The sequence below is a fragment of the Trichechus manatus genome, unplaced genomic scaffold, assembly GCF_000243295.1.
Source record: "Trichechus manatus latirostris isolate Lorelei unplaced genomic scaffold, TriManLat1.0 scaffold00051, whole genome shotgun sequence".
In the NCBI taxonomy this organism is placed as follows: Eukaryota; Metazoa; Chordata; class Mammalia; order Sirenia; family Trichechidae; genus Trichechus; species Trichechus manatus.
Window position 1 is genome coordinate 2,859,787 of NW_004443987.1, and position 9,884 is coordinate 2,869,670.

The window sequence follows — 9,884 nt, forward strand, 5'->3', positions numbered from 1 at the left end:
GGGACGTTTTCTGCCAACAAATCTTCAACAATTCTCTCTGTATTTTCTGTTATTCCCCCCTATTCTGGTACTCCAGTCACTCATAGGTTATTCCTCTTGATAGAGTCTCACATAATTCTTAGGGTTTCTTCATTTTTTTTAAATTCTTTTATCTGATTTTTCCTCAAAATAAGTTGATGTCAAGTGCTTTATCTTCAATCTCACTAATTCTGACTTCCATTGCCTCATTCTGCTCTTATGACTTTCTATTGAGTTTTCTAATTCTGAAATTTTATTGTTAACCTTCTGGATTTCTGACTGCTGTCTCTCTATGGATTCTTGCAGCCTGTTAAATTTTTCATTATGCTCTTCTCTAATCTTCTTAAGTTCCTCTATTGCTTGGTTTGCGTTTTGCATAATTTCCTTCCTGAGCTCTAGAATAGTTGCGTATATTAATCTTTTGTATTCTGCCTCTGGTAATTCCAAGAAATTCTCTTCTTCTGGAAAATTTCTTGATTCTTTATTTTGGGAGCTTGCCAAAGCCATCGTGGTCTGCCTCTTTATGTGATTTGATATTGGCTGTTGTCTCTGAGCCATCAATAAGTTATTATATTTATTTATTTTGTTTGCTTACTGTGTCCTAGCTTCTTGTTTTGTTTTGTTTTGATATGCCCAAATAGGTTGCTCATGTCAGGTAGCCCAATCACCAGTGCCCCTGAAGCTCCAATGTCCTGCCACCAGGTGGTCAGACTGATCACTAAGTGTGTGAGACCAGGAGTCTGCCCACTCCTTCTGTATGGATTCAACTCAGGTGTCCAGGTTGTCAGCCACCAAGTGTGTGGTGCAGGCTCTCACCTACAGTCCTAGATAGGCATAGGTGATTGGTGTAGGCACAGGCATCTCGCTGCAGCATGGGGGCACAGCCTGAGCAAGGCATTGGCTGACGGATGCCCCAAGTGTCTGGGAGAAAAGTGTGCCCCTGTTCCCTAGAGTGCATAGGTGAGTGGGTTTTGCAGCCAGACTATGAGCACCAAATGCTGTTGGCTGTAAGGAATAGGGGGCACCATGTGTTCTTGGGTCCCTGTCACAGGTGGCTAGGTGGCATGGGTGGAGCCACCAGTCCTCAGGCCCCTGATGTGGGTAGGTGAAAACCCTGCTTAAAGGACAGAGTAGTGTCAAATGTCACAAACCTTCCACTTCTTAGCTGAAACAGTCAAAGTTAGGCTTCAGGTATATACCCTGTTGTACTAGGGTAATGAGGGCCTATGCTATTGAAATGGGCCCACACAAGTCTTTGCAGGGGGAAAGGCACTCAAAGTCTGTGGATCCCTTATGCCTGTGCCTAGGCAAAGGAGCTGTGCCTACTCTGAGTTCCTGGCTTAGGGGAGCCGGCAGATTATTTTTTCCCTAGTTTCTTAATTTGTTCCGTCTCCAAGGCAGGGAGAATGGCTCAGGGCACGTGAAGAGTCCTACTTCCAGACCAGGGGACTCGGAGTTGCTGAAGCCGGTCTGGGACCCAGTGCAGAGCAGGGAGCAGGGAAGTAAATGGGAGAGAGATTTTTCCCAAAGCTGTGTGCTTTTGATCTGCGCAGTATGCCAGACTCAAGTACTTATCTTTCACCAACTGAAGGCTGCTTCTCACTGGTTCTGGATGGCCAAACAGACTCTCCACCACTGGTTCTCTCCGCATGTGGAAAATGCCTCCTGAATGCTGTTGCTTGCTTCACTGTGCACCATGAGCTGATCTGGCCTGAAGGGCTCTGGCTACTGTTGGGTCAGGTCTGGCAACTCCTCGCTGCTTCTGAACTGTCTCTCCCTACCCTTACCACTCCATCCAATTCCTCAACTTTGCCTTTGATGTTCAGGGCTCCTAGATTGTCATATAGAATTGACTTACTTGTTTTTTCAGGTTTTTGTTGTAAGAGGGACCACCAGAAGCATCTGACTACTCCACCATCTTCGCCCTGCCTCCTATCTCGGGTTTTGACATGCCTTCCTCTCTAAGATTAATCCTTTCTAGCTTTGGATTTACAGTGAGACAGTGCAACTCTTCCTTTCACTTGAACACTTGGAGGCCATTGTAGGGTTATTAATTGGTCTAATTTCAATATTGTCATGTCACAGGGAGTAGGGGATCCTGAGTAAAGGGAGAGAGATGGAGCAGTCAGAACACACACAGCATATATCAATTAAGTTTGATGTCTTATATTTGCACGGTTCATGGTGCTTCAAAACAATTACAAGAGTAACATCAAAGATCACTGGTCACAGATCACCATAACAGATATAATAGTAATTAAAAAGTTTGAAATATTGTAAAAATTACCAAAATGTGACACAGAGACATGAAGTGAGCACGTGCTGTTGGAAAAATGGCTCTGACAGACTCGATCGATGCAGGGTTGCTGCAAACCTTCAATTTGTAAAAAATGCAATATCTGTGAAGCACAGTAATGTGAAGTGCAATAAAATGAGGTATGCCTGTGTACACATAGACCTTGTCAGATGGAATAGACAGGAATCAAATTGACTACATCTGTGGAAAGAGACAATGGAGAAGCTCAATATCATCAGTCAGAATAAGTCCAAAGACTACAGCCTTCAGTATAGATTACACCTCAACATATGGAAAACAAAAATCTTCACAACTGGACTAATAAACAACATCATGATAAACAGAAAATATTGAAGTTGTCAAGGATTTCATTTTATTTGGATCCACAATCAATGCCCATGGAAGCAGTAGTCAAGAAATCAAATGAAGTATTGTATTGAGCAAATCTGCTGCAAAAGACCTCTTCAGAGTGTTAAAAAGCAAAGATGTCACTTTGAGAAATAAAGTGAACCTGACTGAAGCCATGGTTTTTTCAATTGCCTCATATGCATGCGAAAGCTCAACAAATAAGTAAGACTGAAGAAGAATTGATGGCTTTGAATTACAATGTTGGCGAAGAATATTGAATATACTGTGGACTGCCAGCAAAACAAACAAATCTATCTTGGAAGAAATACAGCCAGAATGCTCCTTAGAAGTGAGAATTGTGAGACTTTCTCTCACATACTTTGGACATGTTATCAGTAGGGACAATTCCCTGAAGAAGGACATTATGCTTGGTAAAGTAGAGGGTCAGCAAAAGAGAGGAAGACACCCAAGGAGATGGACTGACACAGTGACTGCAAAGATGGGCTGAAACATAACGATTGTGAGAATGGTGCAGGACTAGGCAGTGTTTTGTTCTGTTGTACATTGTGCTTCTATGAGTCAGAACCAACTTGATGGCACTTAACAAAAACAACTATAGCTTTTATAATTGTACCACAGTTATTTGATGTTCTGTTTTCCCCTGGCCATGTTCAGTCTACCTATGAACCAATCACAGGCAGTCTTCATAGGCATTCTTCATATCTGTAACAATGTTTTTGACTTCTAACATTTCCTTTTGATACTCTCTTAAGTTTCCATCTCTTTGCTTGCATTATCCATTTGTTCTTACATGTTATCAACTTTTTCTATTAGAGCCTTGAACACATTAATCATAGTTATTTCTATTTTAAATATCCTTTCTGACAATTCCAAAAACTATATCATATTTGAGTCTGTATCTAATGATTGCTTTGTATCTTCACACTATTGTTTCTTGCAGTTTGGCATATCTTATAATTTTTTGTTTAAAGCCAGACAAGTTGTATTGAGTAATAGGAACTGAGATAAATAGTTCTTAATTGTGAGGATTCATGTTAATCTGATTGAACATTAGGCTGTGTTTAACGCTTGCTTTATTTACTGGTGCCAAACACTTGAAAGTCTTGTATTTTCCTTGTTTTTGTCTCCATTCTTGACTTTGGGCTTCCCTAAGTACTCTTCTTCAGAGAAAGTGTGTGTCTTGCAGTTTTTTCATGTGTAATGCACTATTACTATGCTGGAGCCCTGTTTGTGTGGTGGTAAGGTGTAGAGGAAGAGAAACATTCTATAATCTTATGATTAAATCTCAGTCTTTTAGTGGGCCTGTGTCCCTAGGCTGTGACCTTCAGTATTTCTTGACTTTTTTCACACTTAGTGGAGACAAGAAGGCTAGAGAGTGCTGGAGTGGGAGAAATGCCCATCTCTCATGTGGGATAAGGTTCTGGTAAATCTTTTGCCCTGGATAGTGGACCTTTGTTATGGAGAATGATTTGGGTGTATTTCAAATGATTATTTTTCCCTTCACTCTACCAGAGTCAAAGTGGACCTTTCTTGGCTTTTTACTATGAGAACCTGGTGGGGTTCCTAGAATAAAACCCGTGATAGTGTGGGGGCCTACCAAGACTGCAGTGGACCCCAGGAGTTTCTTAGTCTCAAGATAGTTCACACTCAGCCTACATCAATTAATTAATATTACCATCTAAACATTCTTACCAGTTTATGACTCCAGCAGCTTCTGCACCAGATAAGCAGATCTTTTTTTTTTCCCTGTCAGAACAGTTGGTGTCAGTAGCCGGGCACCATCTAGATGTGCTAGACTCAGTCTGGTGGAGGTTGTGGTACTTGTGATCCATTAGTCCTTTGGACTAATCTTTCCCTTGTGTCTTTGATTTTCTTCATTCTCTCTTGCTCCAGACAGGGTGATATCAGTAGTATCTTAGATGGCCGCTCGCAAGCTTTTAAGACTCCAAATGCTACTCACCAAAATAGGATGTAGAACATTTTCTTTACAAGCTATGTTATGCCAACTGAGCTATATGTTCCCTGAAACCATGGTCCCTAGCCCTCAGCCCAATAATTCAGTCCCTCAGGGAGACTGGGTGTGTCTACGGAGCTCCCATGACCTAGCATTGGTAAAATTGTGCTGGCTTTCCCATTATTGTGTACTGTTTTACTCTTCACTGTAGTTACCATTTATCTATTGTCTATTTAGTGTTTTTCCCTCCCCACCCCCCTTTCCTTCGTAACCATCAAAGACTATTTCTTTTTGTGTGTAAATATTTTCATGAGTTTTTATAATAGTGGTCTCATACAATATTTGTCCTTCTGTGATTGCTTTATATGACTCAAGCATAATGCCCTCCAGATTCATCCATGTTGTGAGATGTTTCACAGATTCATCATTGTTCTTTATCATTGCATAGTACTCCACTGTGTGTACGTACCATAGTCTGTTTATCCATTCATCTATTGATGGACACTTAGGTTGTTTCCATCTTTTTGCTGTTGTGAATAATGCTGCAGTGAACATGTGTGTGCATATGTCTATTCATGTGATGGCTCTTATTTCTCTAGGTTATATTCCTAGGAGTGGATTGCTAATTCATATAGTATTTCTAGCTTTTAAAGGAAGCACCATATCATTTTCCAAAGTGGTTGTACCATTTTGCATTCCCATCAGCAGTACATAAGAGTTCCAAACTCCCTGCAGCCTCTCCAACATTTGTTATTCTCTGTTTTTTTTTTTTTTTTTTTTTTTTAATGCCAGTAATGTTTGGGTGAGATATCTCATCATAGTTTTGATTTGCATTTCTCTAATGGCTAGTGATGGCAAACATTTCCTCATGTGTCTGTTACCTGCCTAAATGTCTTCTTTGATGAAGTGTCTGTTCATATCCTTTGCCCATTTTTTAACTGGATTATTTGTGTTTTTGTTGTAGAGGTGTTGGATTTCCCTGTAGATTTTAGAGATTAGACCTTTGCCAGATTTTTCCTAGCCAAAAATTTTTTCCCAGTCTGTAGGTTCTTTTTTTACTCTTTAGGTGAAGTCTTTTGATGAGCATAAGTGTTTAATTTTTAGAAGAGCCTGGTTATCTAGCTTATCTTCTGGTGTTTGTGTATTGTTAGTTATGGTTAGTATCCTGTTTATGCTGTGTATTAGGTCTTCTAGAGTTGACCCTATTTTGTTGTCTATGATCTTTCTTATTTAGGTAAGCAGATCTTGATGTGACTCTCTGGATTCATCTGCTTCTCCAGTTATCAGGGTGGTGGTTTGCCCTGCGACCTCAAGTCTCTGGTTTCTCCAAGGAAAGTCATTGATTTTCAGTTTGTTCAGGTTTTTCTTGTTTAAAAACTGGAGTGACAATTTCTAAGCTCTTTATGTCAGAGTTGAAACCAGTATCTAACTTCTTTACTCAACTCTATGAATTGCACTCTTCTTGAGGTAACTCTTTTTAGGAAGTTTGTATGTTGAGGGGGATCAGGGTTATGATCTAAACTGGTAGATATTCAACTTATGTCAAAAGACTATGAATGAGTGGCAATTTTTAGACTCAGTAAACTAGAATCAGGACACACAGAGTTTTTCTTTTCTCCCTGAATCATTGATAGTCAATTTTGTGCATATGTTGCATGTTTATATTATTCCTGATTCAGCCTTATTTCCATACTTGTCAAGACTTCACGTTAAATAGAGTCCAGGAAAAAATCAACTATTACCCTTTTACACTTTGCCTGCTGTAGAAATGAAATGCTCGTTGGTTATTTTACCTCAGGCTATGCTACTTGCTTGTTAGGTTTTACTGATATCTGCAGCCACAGGCATTCTGTCTCTTTAGTCCTACAGTTTTGCTTGACCATCAATGTTTTTGGCAGTTCTTTCTTTTGCTTTGTCATTTAGAGTTTGAGATATCTCTTAGCTTCATTGCAGATGAAGTTTGAGTTTCTGTTTCTCACTCTTCTCCTTGCTTTGTGGTGATTTATGAAAAGAAAGAACAATGCCAACTTTTCTTCACCATTTTCAGCTATAAATTTTCCATACACTTTTCTCCAGATCTGAGACTATAATGGAAACTGGGTTTAGAGGTGAAGGACTGAAGAGAATGTAGCATAGGGACTTGATAATTATTTTTTGTTTATTGGTTTGTTTTTGTTTGTTTTCTATTTGAGTTTAGTTTGGAGTAGTTTCAAATGCTCAGCACATACACGGAGAAAATGTATATGTTACATCAATAATATTGTTTGCATTGATAGTCTTACTTAAAAAGTGAACCTAAGTACAGTAATTTAGTAAATTAAAAGTCCGTACATTTCTGGGTTCACGTATACTTCTGACTATTAAAACTTCTAAGTAGGGATTTAACACAAAGCAAAGCCCAAATGTAAACAGTTTTGGGAAGCTGCATATTTGTAGATTAATCTCCATTATAGTCTTATATTGATGTTCAAAAGAGTGAGCAGTGTAAAATAATCAAAGTCATCTATCCAAGAGGCTTATGATTTCTTTTTATAAACATTTTTGTTTTAAAGTGGTGTTTAATTTCCTGTACCCTTTCAATTCATCATAAAATTCTAGGATCTATAGAATATATTTTCAAGAACATTTTGAAAAAACAAGTACCTGAGATTTCTGTTGTCCACTTGTGAAGGAAGATACTGGGGTAATACATTTTGGCTTTCTAATTATAAATTCTTGCATTTAAAAGTAACTGCTCATGAGAGAATTCAGAGAGGTATGTTTGGAATATTAAAATAATTTCAATAGTGACAAATGTCACACCACCCTTCTGAGTACCAGATTTTTTCCAAATCAAATACAGTCTTCAAAGTTGTAGATGATTATTTTTCTATAAAAACATCAAGATGAAATGATGTAAGTATAATTTTATTTTTTCTAAGAAATAACTTTATAAGAGATTGCATTATTGGTAAAGGGCACAGTTACCATATTTTTTAAAATGAAAATGACCACTACTATATTAAATCAATTATCAAGGATGCTTGCATAATGTAAAGTTTTCAACTTTTTGAATGATTTATATATCCATTCAATATTCAATTATAACAAATTTTTATTTATATAGTTTAATATCTCTATTGAGATATAATTCATATGTTATGCAAATCACCCATTTAAAGTGTACAATTTAATGATTTTTAGTGTATTAACAGATACCTGCATTCATCAGCAGGTTTAATTTTTTAGGTCATTTTCATTATCTCAAAAGGAAACCTTGTACCATTTACACATCAACCCTTGACCCTATCCTCCATTATTTTTATATTTATTTATGTCATCTCACTAAATACAATGAGTATTTTTACATATTCATCTTATTTTATCTATCAGAAGTATTTTCTGTAATTTACCACTTCTTATGTGTATTGTATTCCTTTTGTGAAATTTCGTTCTCCTGATTTTCCTCTTATTCCTTTGGCCACTTCTCCTAAATCTCCTTTACTAGTTCCTCCTTCTCTGCCAAAGAATGAAATATTGGAATTCTGCAGGGCTCTATCTTAACACCTTCCTTTCCCTTACCATTCACCCATTACATCACCATCTGATCCATTTTACCTTCCTTCAATATATATGTCTCAAAATATGTCTCTCCATTTTTTCTCTAATTTCTTCATCCAATTGCCTTATTTTTCTTCAGTCTCACCTTCAGTGATTTCCTCAGTTAGCTATTGCTGTGTAACAAACTAACGCAAAGCTTAGTGGCTTAAAACCACATTAAATTACTATTAGTATTACTAATGAATCTGTGGAGCCCTGGTGGGGAAGTGGTTTTGTGAGTTGACTTGATGATTCTTCTGATGTTCTCATCTGGTCTCACTTGTGCAGTTACAATTAGGTGGTAGCTGTAATGGCTATAAGGTCTAAGAAGGTATCACTCACATGTCTTGCAACTGATGCTACCAGTTGGTTAAGGCAGCTCAGATCTCCTCTAAGTGATCTGCATCCTCCAATAGGCTAGACAAGCTTCTATATATGGCAGTCTTAAGACAACATTCTAAGAGAGTAAGAGCAAAAATTTCAAGGCTCCCAATCTAGTACCATAACATCATGCAGGTCAACCACTTTAAATATCATGTATATGCTAATGGATATTGAATTTATATCCCTATCATTGACCTCTTCTTTATCTCCAGACTTGTATATCCAACTGCCTACTCATCATGTCCATTTGGATGTGTAATAAACATCTCAAATATAAAATGTTTAAAACTTTTGATTTTTACCAACTTATACCTCCATAAATATTCTCCATATTTAGAAAATGTGTTCATTCAACAAATATTTATTGAAAATCTGTTATGCCAGATATAATTTTAGGCAATGGGGTATGACAGTGAACCAAAACAGATAACATTCATGATTTTATGTAGTGTGCATTCTAGTGGGGTGGGGGGTCAAAGTAAAGAAAAAATTCAGGTTATAAGTGCCATGAAGAAAATAAAGTAGGGTAAGGAGAAAGAGAATGATGGAATTTGCTAGCTTGAAATGTGCAAGAATCTGAAGTTATAAAACCAAAAGGGAAGAACATGCTTGGTATTTCCCACATTGAAAGAACTGAAGATAAATTCAAGCCTCAAGTTGGAATATTGAAGAATTCTACGGGGAAAATATTAAATGACGCAGGAAGAATCAACAGCAGATGGAAGGAATGCAGAGTCACTGTACCAAAAAGAATTTGACAACATTCAACCATTTCAGGAGGTAGCATATGATGAGGAACCAATGATACTGACGGAAGAGGTCCAAGCTACACTGAAGGCACTGGCGAAAAACAAGGCTCCAGGAATTGACGGAATACCAATTGAGATGTTTCAACAAATGTATGCAGTGCTGGAAGAGCTCACTTATCTACGCCAAGAAATTTGGAAGACAGCTACCTGGCCAACTGACTAGAACAGATCCATATTGGTACCCATTCCAAAGAAATGCGATCCAACAGAATGAGGAAATTATTGAACAATATCGTTAATATCACACACAAGTAAAGTTTTGCTGAAGATCATTCAAAAGCAGTTGCAGCAGTAAATTGACAGGGAACTGCCAGAAATTGAAGCTAGATTCAGAAGAAGAGGTGGAAAAAGGGATATCATTGCTGATGTCAGATGGGTCATGACTGAAAGCAGAGAACACCAAAAAAATGTTTACCTGTGTTTTACTGACTTTGCAAAGGCATTTAACTATGTGGATCATAACAAATTATGGATA